Source organism: Aquila chrysaetos, chromosome 4, assembly GCF_900496995.4.
Source record: "Aquila chrysaetos chrysaetos chromosome 4, bAquChr1.4, whole genome shotgun sequence".
NCBI classification, from domain to species: Eukaryota; Metazoa; Chordata; class Aves; order Accipitriformes; family Accipitridae; genus Aquila; species Aquila chrysaetos.
In genome coordinates this window covers 56547528-56561999 of record NC_044007.1, presented here as the reverse complement: position 1 = coordinate 56561999, position 14472 = coordinate 56547528, and the positions used below count along the sequence as shown (strand labels likewise).

General features: G+C 47.3%; 1 protein-coding gene across 11 annotated transcripts in view; it reads right to left on the bottom strand.

The window, feature by feature from the left end:
• The window catches only part of MTCL1 (microtubule crosslinking factor 1), a 115108-nt gene extending 104763 nt beyond the window's left edge, over positions 1–10345 (bottom strand). For 4 of the 11 annotated variants that reach the window (XM_030011097.2, XM_030011098.2, XM_030011102.2 and 1 more), the window contains exon 1: positions 9844–10325. The gene's annotated coding sequence lies outside the window, so the exon portion shown is untranslated. Of the gene's footprint in view, positions 1–9843 lie in introns of all 11 variants that reach the window. The other 7 variants (XM_030011094.2, XM_030011095.2, XM_030011101.2 and 4 more) reach the window with 5 other exon arrangements.
• Between the last annotated feature and the right edge of the window lie 4127 nt (positions 10346–14472).

Sequence of the window (14472 nt, the reverse complement as noted above, 5' to 3'; positions counted from 1 at the left end):
TGACCACTCTGGGCTCAGCAGTGAGGCTTTGCTCCACCAGTACAGCCCTCCAAGGGCTCTACACAGTTCTCCCTAGATGCTCAGAAAGGACAGACAGGTTTTCTCACAAGCCCACTATATTGCTATACATTTTCAATATATTCAGATTTCTGCTGTAGGGTCATCCTGTCCCACAGTCTCCCTGGGACAGCTGCAGGAGTGAGATATTTGTGTGGATGGAAAAGCTCAAGGGTTACTCCCCAGTGAGCTGGATCATGCTTGCACCATACGCTGTCAGAAAAGGAATAGTATAAGCACAGTAACAGAAGTTACCCTTGCAGCAATGACATCCTCAGAAGTTGCAAATACATTAATTAACCACAAACAGCAGACTGCAAGGAAAGAAACAAGCTCTGCAGACCAAACCCAGCAGGACTCTTTCAAAACGATGATAGGCCCTGGCCCTATCTACTCCTCCTCAGGGTATAGCCAAATACTCTGGCCAGTTTACAGACAACACACTGGTGAAGTTTTGATAAATGATTGATATTTTTAAAAAGAAAAACATAGCAATGTATGCTTGAGTGAACTGGCGAGGACACCTGTTTTTTCTTTTTAATGTGCACACTTTTTCACTATGCTTCACATTTATAGACACTTTCAAGTGGTAAAGTAAAAGTTTACCCAGTAAAGATGAAGATGCAAAAGAAAAATGTCAAGGTTTTAGAAACTGGTTAGAGAGTAGCAGTGGCTTTTTAACCTAAGAAAAGGAGTACACTTTTGTGCTGCCAGTTTATTAACTATGTATTCTGGCTAAGGTACTCATACCAAAACCACAGTCTTTACTTGTCAGAGTTAATATAGCCCTCTGGGATGAACAGGACCAGAGTTATTGCTTAGGGCTGTCTGCAGACTCAGGAGTTGAATCTACCTCAACTAGATTCAAGTTCAACTAACTTTTTAATATCATCTTCAGAATGCTAATGTTAGATTAATAACTTGGTTGTAAATTGAGAATTTTGAAACACAAATCCACAATAAAGGAAAACATGTCATCACCAAATTAATGGGATCTGGTTTATAACCTGATGTTTGTATTTAAGAACTAAGCAATGGCTTTCATGTATAAAGTGGCCTGCAAAGAACAATTGTAATGTTATTGCTCATCTCTTAAACTTCCTTGTTATCTGTAACAGGTTTTGGAATTAGTAAATCTGGTTAGTTTCTAAAGACAAATAATCCACAATATTTGACTTTAAAGCATTTATTACAACCAAATTTGGAAAGTGAAACTCACATAATTTTAAACAACATCCCTGAAACAGTCATCCCATTGAAAATTAATATTCCCAAATCCTCTCGGTAGGCATGGGAGCTCTCCCAGCCTTAAGAGTCACTCAGTCTCCATTGGAGACTTGAATCCAATATCTTTCCTCCCACCAAAGAAGTTCCCCAAAGAGCTGCAAGCGTTGGCATGAGCTGTATTTCAGGAGATAGGCCTGCCTTTTACCTCCAGGAAAACTGAAGTTTTCTCAATCTCCCTTAACAGCACAACTCTGACTTTGCAAGTCTGTGATTTGTTTTGCTATGCTTACCTCTGGTTTTGGTTATAAATACACAGTTTGCTTTTCTCAAGTGTAATTTTGCAGATAAACTAAAATTTAGGATACAATCAAGAAAGCTGTACTTTAAAACCTCACACAGTTCTCCTCTCAGATTTTTTTTGACTGAATTGAGCTTCCTTTCCACACAATTTTTTTTTCTACTCCCAAAACCATCATAGAGAAATCAGACTGTGTCCCAACCTCTTGTATTTAGGAACACAGCATCGTTTGGACGAGCTTTAAAACACAGCAACATACATGCAAACACAATGAGGGCACAAACAATTTTGACCATATAAGGAGCAGAAACCTTGCTGTACGGGCTGCATGCAGCACCAGCCCGCTTTCTGCTGTATTACTGCAGTGCCTGGGGCTTGGACCTACATAGTCTGTCCAGCCCAGGGAGGAAAAACCCAAATGGGACAGATTAAATCTTTTTGAGTAGCAAGATGAAGTCCTATTTTTATGTATTAAAAAAAATATATATAGCAGCATGTCACCTCTGAAAAGTCAAAATATAGGAAAACGATATGTGGCTCAGATTTTATATGACAGCACACAATTATGGATGCTGGGATAATCTTTTACTAGTTACAGTAAAGACATAATCTCAATACTTGGCAAGGGTGTAGATGCTTCCAGTTCATAAGAGCTTGTTCTCCTTGGTAGGTAGTTGTGATTCTGCTGTAGATGCTGAAACCTTGTGTTAGCATCTCCTAAGTCGGAGCTGTTATGACTACACCTACAAAACCAGGGCAGTTTAAACTCCTCTTCTAAAGTGATGTGTGCACACAAAACAGAGGAAGCTAAGTTAAAGACCCAGGGAAGTGGAAATTACAACTGAAATGATGATGGTCCTACTTACTAAACCGGCAAACCTACCACTTTGAAGGAAAACATTTCAATCATTAGTGAAACCAAAGGTAAATGCACCAAAGCCAGAACCTTAAAAATCCCAAACTCAGTACTTCACAAAAAAAGATGCTTTGGCTGCGACGCAGTTGAAAATACTAGATAAAACTAATTCCTAACTTCACTAAAATGTATTGTTCTTATTACTATTATTATTGTGAGTAAGAATTAAAGCTCTTTCTCTCAGGAGGTATTGAGCTTCATCCCGTGGACTTTAATATTGTAAAACTGAAGAAAGAGATCAGAATAGGCACTTAAAAGTAATTAAAACAATCAAGTAAGAAAATGGCCATCCGTCTTTCTGCATTTAAAAAATTGAGAGCCTACTCCCTTCCTTAAACAGGGAGGACCTGCTCCAGCATCTCAAAGTGGGAACTGAAATTGGTAAATTAAGTGCCAGCATAAGAAGCTTCACTTTGCTGTATGTTCCTGTACAGGATGAGAGCCTCCTCTTGATCCCTTTTAATTTAATAGTAATTATATTACTACTTTCAGTTAGAACAGCACCAGGCAGAGAGTCCTGAAAGAAAGAATATTGTTTAGGAAAAAGCTAAACTGCTTTTCTTTCCAGATGATTTTCTTTTCCACCCTGGTCATCAGAAAGAACAAATGGAAGTATGGGAAAGAAAATAACTTTCTAACTGGCAGCTCTTTCCAAATTTGCAGTGGAAATCCAAATTGCTCCTGCTCCTGAGTCTAACCGCTTCTGGTTTCAGATACTTGGCCCAAATGACTTCCTAAAGGCCAGCTATTTGGTGTCTAATAAGGATCAGTCATCTGGGATTCACAGGGTGGCTGTATGAACACAGGGCCACGCTTAAATAGCTGCTCTATTTGCAGGGTTCCCCTAGACTTCAGTGCAAAAGCAACAGAATTAGGATTCACTGTTTCCCTGTTGGTCTCCCAAGCCAAGGTGAATTGGCTGAAAGGGGAAAGCCTGTGTGCAGTTTACATCACCGCGTAGCCCAAATACGTACTGATGGTGTCATTTCACATCTATACTGTGCAAATAGAAGACTTGCCTGTCAGAAGAGAAGCCATTATCTTATTAATACCTCCACTGATGTCATGCTTGTTTATAACTGATTTAATTTATAATGAAGTATAATTAAGGGTAAATTATAGGAATATGCCTTGTTTAGGATTCTTTGGAAAAAAAAAAGAGAGAGAAGAAGAGTCAGACCATGCAGCTATTACACTAAGTAACCCATACTCATATGAGTCATTCCCACTGAAGTGACCAGGAATACTTTTACAACTGATGGGCTGTGTCTACCCGGCCAGTCTGGTTGAGATCCATAATGAGGTTTGAAAGTAAATTTTCCAATCATCCCCACAACTGTGCACTCATTCAGCCCACAGAGCAGGCAAGAAACGGATTCTTTCTGAAATAAAATAAGCAGAGACCTACACTCCAAGGGTGCACCAAATGTGCTCCATTACTCTTGAGTCCTCTGGACAACTGTAACACACATGCATGATGGAGATGTTTTGTTCGAGGGGCCAGACTAAATACAGTCCAGAGTAAGACCCCTAAACTGCATATAAAGACAGAGGCAGCCTGCTGATCTGCCCTCACTGAGCTGAATTACTGGCTAATATAGAAAAAGCTCTTAACTCAGAGTGTGAATAGAGACCAAAACTGGAACCCAACGAGTCAAAAAAAAAAAAAAAAAAAAAAAAAGGAATTTTGGAAATTACTGTTAGGGAGAAATTACATGCAGAAAATAGCATAAAAGATGTATGGATACTGAATTCATTACTATGCATTTACAGTTACGTGTATTAGCAAACTGGAAGTCTTTAGGCTCCAGTGCATTAGAACACATCAGTGTCCAGAAATTATACACTAACTTGGAAACATCTGCAAACTAGGAAGCCAAAAACGTACAAAACCAATAAACTGTCCAGTATTTAAAAAAAATGCAAATGAAGGATGAAATTCAATTGTCTATGTAAAAAATCTAAGTATTTATTAATTTAGCCAAAAGTCATATTTATAGATTATGCCAGTACTATCTTCTAAATAGAAGGTTATTTAATATACATTAAATCAAAAGAGGGGAGACTGAGGAAGGGAGCAGGGGCGGAAATTACAGTGGGTAGCTGCTATTGCGCTGGCGAATCCAGAACTTCTAGAAAGTCCTTGATAAATCCAAGATTCATGAACTGTGATTTTATGTAATCTCTGTTTTTGTATTTTAAATATCTCAAACTGTCTGTATGTAGGAGATGCTGCTGCTGCTAAGGAATAAACACATCCCCCATATCACTTTACAGCAGAACTGCAGTAGGCATAAATATGCTCTAAAAGGCTTTGGTTGGGAAGAAAGCAACAACCATTATTTTTGCCTCTTGCAAAATATGTTAATGAACCTAAAGTTCCTGGGCCCCTACTATTATTGTTTACCTCTCAAACCAAACTACAAGTCGTGTACCAATCCAGCGTTGTTTGAAGCTTGTGCACAAAACAAGATGAGAGCTGAAAAATCGTAGGACCCTGAGCACCTGTTGACTTCAGGGCTGGTTTAAGTTTGCAGGATCCAAGAGCAGCATCTGGCAGCTTTTCTGCTATATTCAAGCATTAGCCCAAGTATTGTTTCAACACGCTTCCTTGATTGGAGCAGCTGAAGCCGTTCGAGCAGTCATCTGGCTGGGGCAACATTGATATCATCTATTGAGGGCCACAAAGTGGAACTATTGCCTGGTGCATCACGCCGCTAATCCCCTCCAGGCAGTGCAGGGGTTGACAGGGACACAGCTGGAGTTAACAAGGCACATGGCCTCGCTATTCTTCCCCAGAGTGACATCTCCCTCCGACAGCTGACTGCCCCTCCAGCCAAGCCTGGCCACACAGGTTTTGTGCCCCAGGCAGGGTTATCGCCTCCATTCTCTTCAGGACTGCCAGTCACCAGGTGGGCAAAGCAGCATGTCAAGCAGAGATGGGGGACGAACTTTGTTTTGCTAACCCCGGTAACCCTCACTAAATGGAAGAAAAATTGGTCCCATCACTTCACATCATTTTTGCTCTGCAAAACCCTTTGACATACACAACTCCCATCAGGTTAACAGAGCAAACAGTGATATTACTCCTCGTGAGTTCATCTCAAGCCTATGGACTCAAAGATCTACAGTTTCAAGGGAGCCAAGAAATACAATGTAACCTCATATGACACACATTGTGATTTTAAACAAAAATGAACGTTCTATAGATGTATCAGAGTGGAATAAGGAGCCTGCAGTGGCCCCTTATTTGATTTGTATCCAGCATATGTCACAGATAAAAAGGAATATAGAAAGAAAAAGACAAAACAAGATAAACTAGATGATTATCTAATAAATCCAACATAGTTTAGAATATATTTTTGTGCTAGCCTGCACTGTAGCAGCATTTCTGCTGTGTTGAACTTGTACCAACCCATGCACAAAGAGGAGGCCCAGTAAAGCAAAGCAGAGCAAGCACCAGTTTAATTTTAAGGGCTGTACGACATGTTATGCCTCAAGTAGGAGGCTGCTTTCACACTGTGGCCATGAAGGATGTAAAGAGAAAGGGGGCATGTGTCATGACTAAAATACCACTGCTGTTTCTGCTAGCACGTTTATTTAATTAAAACGGTCTGAACTAAACTTTGGACAAGATAAAGCAAGAACATTTTTAATTGCTAAAATTTAGGCCTTCTTCCTCAGGATCCCTCATCCTTTCAAGGGCTCTACACCACAAGGAGCTTCTTTCAAAGTTTCCCAAGGACTTGCATAGCACATGACACTTCTCCACGTGCTGGACACTTTAAAGTAATCCTGAAGAACAACCACTTGTGTGGGCAGTATTTTGCTATTACTAACAGGACTGGCGAGCAATGACTAAAACCTTACCTTCCACTAGTACTTACCTGTGACCTCCTGGCTCCGCAGAGTCAGGCACCACGACATAATTTCACTCTTAACACATCAACAAATAAGTGATACCTTTTAAATGCTGCTGTAATATTACGGTCTTCCCCCACAGGTAGCTGAAATAAGGTTATGCAAGAACTATATGAAACTGAAATCAATGATGACAAAATTTCACTGAGGTAGTAGAAAAGAGACTGCCCAATGTAAACACTTCTCCTCAACTACTTCACCTACAGGCTTAACTTTACAGGTAGTTGGCCACTGCTGGAGCCAAAGTCTCATCTAGGGTAAAATCACAGTCCCTGGAAATATATAAGGTGGCAACTTGATATCAGGTTGAGATCTGGCTCACAGTGTATGAAGTCTGAGATGTCTGCAGCACCAACAGTTTGCCCTGCAAAGACTTCCATGGAGCATTCTGGGAGACTTTCTAGCACTTCTTGAGTAGAAATAAAAACAAACAATTGTGTTTGTTTTGTTTTTTCTGGTAGCCCTTTAATATCCAGTAATCTTTAGCACTAAGTCTATGTATATGTGTGCATATATATACACTGTGTTCTATAATCTATGTTCCAGACACATGAAAGATATGTGAAAGACCTTCCTGTGTGAAAGATAAATTTCCCTGAAACAGGCTTTAAAATTATGCGCACTTACTGTTGCACTCCAGCTGCAGGGAAGGATAAGGAGGAGTGAAAACTACAAAATTCGGCATATGGCCAAGCTCAGGAAATTAACAGTTTCTTCTGGGATTTATCTAATCACTTGTCTATTTACAGCTGACAGCTTCCCCGTTATCCCTTAGTCCCCTCCAGTTAAAGGAGAAACACATCTCACTCCAACACCTACCAAGAGAACTGCATTGTAAAAAACGCGAGGAGCAAACCCACAAGTAAACAACTCAGGCAATGCTGTGGTTTTAATTTGCAGAAGGTTTTTATAGGTTTCCCTAGGAAAGGAAAATGAAGTTTGGGAATTCTCCTGGTAACTTTCGCACTACTGGGCTGTTTCCAACCATTTTGAGAGAGGAGCAGAACTGCTAAGACTTCATGCACCCAGGTGGCCAAGGAGAGCAGACAAACCATGTACTCAGTCCCCTCAGGAGAGGTGACAGAGTGAGCTCATGGCTTTCCAGGCACAATGACATGCCCACTGGAAGTCAGCCGAGACACAGAGCCCCAAGAAACCAGTCTGTATTATCGTACTAGTCTCAGAAATACTTGTAGCCTGAAAAAGTCATAGTCCAAATCAAAGAAGGGTTGGGACACAATTGCTGTAGATGATGAAGACATCAAGGTGAAAGACCTGAAGACACTGTTGCACAGGGTGAGAAGTTTGAAATGATGCAGAATAAAGTTCTTTACCTAGGACTTGCCAATGTCAATCCGGTCCCGTGATCAGAAAGTCCAGAAAGTGGGACACCCTAACAGTGGTCAGTCCTAGACAATTCAGACAAACTCTTTTTCAGTTTCCCATAGTTAAAAATTACTTTCAATATGAAACATGAGGCTTAACACATTCTTCATAATGGGTTAAAGTTTAAGTACTATAACTGTGCAAATCTTGTAATACAAAGAGATGCTCCCAGGCTTTTGGCCTCCATGACTTCTGATGGCAATGCCAGTTTACCTGCTCCTAAAGCAATTCCCATTACGAAGTCTGATTTCATTACATCTCCTCGTTTCTGGGCTGTCAAGTAGAACGGAAGCTTCTGATAAAGGTTCTCTATGCTGCTCATCATTTTATAGACTATTACATTTCCCTAACGCACTCTGGAGTTTTCCATCCAATGAGTGCTATAAAAGCTTTGCTATGCGCCAATAATTTTTATTGGTCTAGTTCTGTATTATCAATTTCTAGATGGCCAGCAGTGCCCACAGTATTTTCAGGTACACCCACTGATCTGTGTAACAGCTACGGATCTATAAAACATTATAATATTTTCTTTGTTATTCTCTGTTCAGTTCCCCCTGAAATCTAACATAATTTTTGCCTGCAGTTTCACATTGAGCAGAGATTTTCATTGCCCCTTCTCTCATGATGCTCCTGAGTTAACACAATGCATTTAAAATCCAGAAAAGTGCATACTCAGTCCTTCTGCTCTCTGAGTGCTTCAAATTTTCAACACTGAGATTTATTTCCCATCCTCTGCCTTCATTTTTCACTCATTCCTTGGGGGTTAAGTCTACGATTAAGTTCTGTCTAGTCTTTGCTGGGCTCCACTTAAGATAAAAAAACCTTAATGTCATCTGAAAATTTTGCTGTATCATTGCTCGTTCCTTTTTCCAGTTCATTAAGCAGCACCAGACCCAGCAAAGAACCTTGCAGCACCCCTGCTGTTAACCTTTTGCTATGCTGAATATTGCTTCTTGTCCCTCAGCCAAAACCCCTTAACAAGCCCCATCTGTATCTTTACCACCCTTCTCTCCCAAGGTTATACCCAACTCCAGTCTTTCTCCTAGCAAAACTCCCATGGATTTCCATGGTCATTTTGCTTGACAACACGGTGTTGCCAAAATCAGGGAACAAAGATGGTTCTCACCAGCAGCAGAGTCAAATGGTACAGTAGCTGCGGTTACATGATTATCTCAGTTTATCTTATTTATAGATCTTTATGGATGTAGCCTCTTTGCTGTGCCAAAAGATCAGATTGTAAGTGCAAGTCCAACTAAAGGTTCCCCCAGGTCAACCCAGCTCAGAGCATGCCTGAATTTAGCTCTTCCATTTCTCTGAGGATGAATGCACATAGGTGTATTTTTCTACCTGTACAAGGATGCAATGACACTTTTTACTGCTGTTCTTGTTATTCTATTAGTACTTCACAACGAGTGGCTCCACTTTCCAGTGATAAAGTAACACAATAAACAGACAGTATAATGCTGTCATCCCTTCCACATCAAATGAAGGAACCGGTTTCTTTGGCTTTTTTAAAGGGTGATACTGAGGAAAACAGTTCCTGGAAAGCAAGGTCTTGCCAACCGGTAGAGTGTTTGCAGCGCTTTAGAAAGAGTTGGGGTTTGCTGAGCCACCACCACGCCAACCAGACGTTAACATTGCCACAGTACATGTTGCACCGGACTTGCTTTCATCCAGCCTCCACGACTCGGGCTTTTCCAGGGAGCCGTGATCACACGCTTAAGTCCCTTATCTGCCCTTAAACCGTGCCACGGCCCCGCTTTGCGGGGGAGTGCCGAGGCGCCCGGCTGGCCCTCCCTGCCCCTGTTTCTCTCCCGCGGGTGAAATTGGGCATTTGGTCCGGCGGGGGCGGGGGGTCCCACGGGAGGTGACTTCAGACTGAGCGAATCCACTCGCCACCCCCAGCGCGGACCCCGCAGTCCCGGGCAGGAGGGGCCGCGCCGCTACCAGTGCCTCCCCCTTCCTTCCCTTCCCTTCCCTTCCCTTCCCTTCCCCGGGCGGGGACCCGCTAAGGCCGGGCTCCGCGGCCGATGCTCACCTTGAGGTACTCGTTCTCCGAGCGCAGCTCCTCCACCTCCCGCTGCAGCTCCTCCGGAGCCGCCGCCGCCGGCGGCTCCCCGCGGCTCGGGGCTCGCCCAGCGCCCGGGGGCGCGGGCAGTGGATCCCCGCGGGGGCCCGGTGGCGGCGGGGCTCCGCGACCGGGCCCGGTGCCGGTTCGGGTCGGCTCGGCGGCGGGCTGGGCGGCGGGCGGGTCCCGCTCGCGGTCGCTGGAGCCGGTGCCGGACTCGGCGTCGCTGCTGGCGGCCGGGGCCAGGCGCTGCTCGTCGGAGAGCGGCTCGGAGGGGCAGTCGGAGAGGTCGGAGCTGCTGTCCGTGTGGCCGACGCGGGCCAGCGCGGCCGCCGCCGCCGCATGGCCGCTGCCTGCCGCGGCGCCCCGCTTCCCCTTCCTGCCCTTGCCAGGCGGCGGGGCCGCCTCGCCGCCGGGCTGCCGCCCCCCTCCCCGGCCGCCGGGGCCCGGCTCCGGACCGCGGGCCGCCCGCTTGGCGCAGGGGGCGGCCTTGGCGCCCGCCCTGCCGGCGGCGGCGGCGGTGGCGGCGGCCTTGCCCCCCGGGGCGGCGGGGCGGCGAGAGAGGCGGCCCGGCGCCGCCAGGAGCCCCGCGGCCGGCGGGTGGGCGCCCGGGTGCGGCGACGGGGGCGCCCGGCCGGAGAGGCCGGGGGACTTGGGGGGGGCGGGCGGCGGCTTGGTGGCGGCGGCGCGGGCGTGGAGGTCCTTGAGGAAGGGTCTGGCGGGCGACGGGGCGCGGTGCAGCCTCTTCTTCTCGGCGAGCGGGTGGTGGTGGCCGGGCGAAGGCGGCGGCCGCAGCGCGTCGCCTGGCCCCGGGCCGGGGCCGGGGCCGGGGCCGTTCAGCGCCTCCATGGCGCGGGCCGGGGGCGGCGGGGCGGCAGCGGCGGCCGCGGGGGCGCCCGGCGGCGGCAGGAGCGGCGGTCCCCGCGGGGCGCAGCAGCAGGACGGGCAGCCTCCTCCAGCCTCCCCGCTCGCTCTCTCATCACTTCTGCTTCTCCCAGCCACAGCCCTCACACTTTTCTTTCTCGACCCCCCTCTTCCTGCCCCTCACCCCCACCTCCTCCTCCTTCTCCTCCTCCTCGCCGCTCTCTCCCGATCACTGATGTGTTTCAGTAAAACGAGCCCAAATCCCTCGGTGGCAGCCGTCTCCTCCTCCCTCTCCTTCCCCTCCCGCTCCCCTCTCTGCCTGGCTCAGCTTGATGCAGCTCAAGTTGCGATGCAGCCCCAAAACCCCCTCCTTTTCCCCTCAATCTGAGGCAAAGGCGTGTTTCCCGGCTGCCTTCGCCTCCGCTTGCAAGCCCCCGCTCAGCCCACCGGCGCCGCTAACCCCATGGCTCCCCGCTGCCCCCAGCCCCGGCTCCGGCCGCCGCCTCCGCCCGGCTCCCGAAATAGCCCCGCTGCTGCTGGGGCCGCTCTGGCGCGGCGCGGCGCTGCCCGCCTGTGCGCAGGATCCGCCCCCTCTGTCAGCGAGCCAGGCTGCTCTCACTGCAAACTACTTCCCTCGCATGCTTTATTATAGGGGCGCCTCCGCCAGCCGCTTCCTATCGGAAAGCCTCATTTGGGCAGAAATTTTCATTTCCCAGCCCTGAGCCGTATAGCGTTGCCCCTGGGTTTTTTTTTTTTGGTTGGTTGGTTGGTTGTTGGTTTTGGGGGTTTTTGTTTGTTTCGGTTTTTTGGGTTTTTTTTTCCGAGCTAAGGCTTCATGAAAACCCCCTCTCCGGAGATTGGCAGCAACAGAACAACAGCCACCGCATTATCTCTTCGCTCAAGGCGGACACAGGTTCACCCAGAGGAAGGACTGAGTATCCGAGGGAATCGGCAAGTTCGTGGCTGTGGCTAAACTACAAAAGGCATGGACCCATCCTTTTGGAGCACGGGGATATGAAATTAGAGCCCTTACATTTGCAGAGCACCCGGACAGTAAATGAAAGGGAGGAGAAGCTCAAGCGTGGGAAAGAGGCACAGCCTAATGGGTAGAGCAGAGCAGCAGCAGCCAGAATGTTTCTGACTCCTCCGCTCGGTCACAGCGGGACCTTGGACAAGTCGCAGTGGCTCCCTTATCTGTCAAACGAAGGTGGTAAATGCGTGCTTAGCTCATGAAGTCCTTGGGAGGTTCAAGTCATCCACATCTGAACGGCAGCACCTCCGGTGCGTCCCGGGGAAGGGCAATCCCGGGGGTTTGGGGGGGGCAGCACCCTCGGGCACTCCAGATTCCCCGCTCCGCTCATCCGGGTGCAAGGTATTACCCTAAAAGGCAAAAGCCCCAGGGACTGCTGGAGCCTGAAGGCACCGGGCAGTGTCACTGCAGCAGCCAGCGTGGCCAAGGTAAGATCAGGCAGCTGGCTCTGACAGTCCCGACCCGGGTCCAGTGCCAGACACCGTGGAGCACCTGAAACGGCCCGGGCCGGCCTGCCTGGGGAAGAGCTGGGACCGCGCTGGCATCCCTGGACTCCTTGTCCCAGTAAACGAGGGGAAAACCGATTTATCCTGCTGAATAGTAACACCGACGCTGCTGCAGGAGTACGCAACAGGCAGTCCTTACATTGCAAGGGCTGCAGAGGTGAAAAAAATACTATTCAAATCAGAGCTGTATTTGCAGGTCTCCAGGAACTGGCAGCAGCTCCTCGGCACCGCCCCGGGCAGCCGGCGTGGGTAGCGCCAGCCGGGAGAGCGCGGTGATGGGCGGGCTGCCAGCGAGGCCGGGCGGGGGGGCGGCTCCAGCACCCTGGAGAAAGCCGGGGCTCGGGGCCGGCGGCGGGGGGCGGCGGCCCGGGTCCCTCCCGTCCCCCCCCCCCCGGCCGGTGGGACAGACCTCCCCGGCCGGGCAGTGCGGTCCTTCGGCGAGTGGGCGGGAGATGAAAGCCCTGCTCCAGGGCACCCGCCGGCCGGTTTGTTGCTGTTGTTGGGTGGGGTTTTTTTAATCTCTTGGCAAATTCAGCTTCTGTTACCGCTCACAGTTTCCCCCCGTTGGCATCGCTGCCGGGCGGCTCAGTTCCTGCATCCAGATGTGCCTTTCAGGTCACATGGCAAAGCACCTTTTGTGGCAAAGATTGCACTTGCTGCTGCTGGTCTGTACGTTTAGTGGAGCTAGCAGGAAGACTTCGTTGGGCCAAGTCCTTTAAAAATTATACAAAATACTCTGATGAAAGGAAAACGCAGCAAACCCGCCCGCAGGTGTAAGCCCCCTCATTCTCGCTCCCTGTACAACATTAGTAATTTACTTGATTGGGTGAGATAACCAGTCCATAGAAGCAATATGAAGTGGCTCAGGTAGACTTTGATCTAGAAGAATGACTTATGAAATATAAACTATTGTTACATTTTAATGACATAGCATTTGTGTCAGGCCATCACACAGTATCAGTGTTTCCTACGGACTGTTCTGCTCTTAGTTGGGGTTTCTTTCAGCAATACGCTGCTGGTCAGTTCAAGCAATCCTCCTTTTCAAGAATGCTAGAGAGTGAAAGAGATGGCAGTTGCTGTATTTCATCCTGAGAAATAGTAATTAATATGGAAATACTAGCTATTATGGCTGTTGCCCTAGATGAGAGATATCAGAAAAGTTGTTTTGATCTACTGTATTGCCACTCTCACTTGTTTTTGGCTGTAACTTCCAAGAATAGATGGGAATTCCAACTTCACCTACTAGATTTGCAATGTGTTTTATGCCTGTGATGAAAGGGGAACTGCTCTGTGACAATTTATGAGTACCCTGTTTTGACTTTGGCCCATGGACAGAACTGTTCAATTCAAAAGGAAAATGAAAGGAAAAAGTATGACTCAAGATAAGCCACTTTTCTACAAACAATAGCTGAGAGACAGTGCCAGGCTTCTTTGCACTGGAGGGGAAAAGAATTAGGGAGGCGAAAAAAGGAGCACATTCACAAAAGGCTGGGAATTGTCTGGAGAATTAATGAGACAAAGTGTCTGACAGATTCCAGTTTCCTGTGGTTACCTTGTAAATTTTACATTGCAAATACATGAATAAATATTTTTTGCTGTTTTTTGCCACTAAATGCTTTTTTTCAACTGCTAAATGCTTTAAGATGTCTTGTTATATCACTGCGCGTTGCTGACCACAAGCTCCTAAAGGCAAAGCGGACTGCAACTCAGCCTGACTTCTGAGTAGGTGCCCTCGTGTCTTGGTTTCAGCTGGAATGTTAATTTTCTTGTTAGTAGCTGGTATACTGTTGTGCTTTGGGTTTAGTATGAGAATAATGTTGATAACACACTGATGTTTTGGTTGTTGCTAAGCTGAGTTTATATCAAGTCAAGGACTTTTCAGCTTTTCGTGCTGCCCTGCCAGTGGAGGCTGGGAGTGCACAGGAAACTGGGAGGGGACAAGGACAGCTGACCCAAATGAGCCAAAGGGGTATTCCATACCATATTACATCATGCCCAGTATATAAACCGGGGGGAGTTGGCCAGGGGGCACCACAGCTTGCGGACTGGCTGGCCATCGGTCAGCAGGTGGAGAGCAATTGTATTGTGCATCACTTGTTTTGTATATTCTGTTGTTGCTGTTGTTGTCATTGTTATTATAATTTTCCCTTCCTTTTCTTCCTAATAAACTGTCTTTATCACAACCCACGAGTTCTTTTT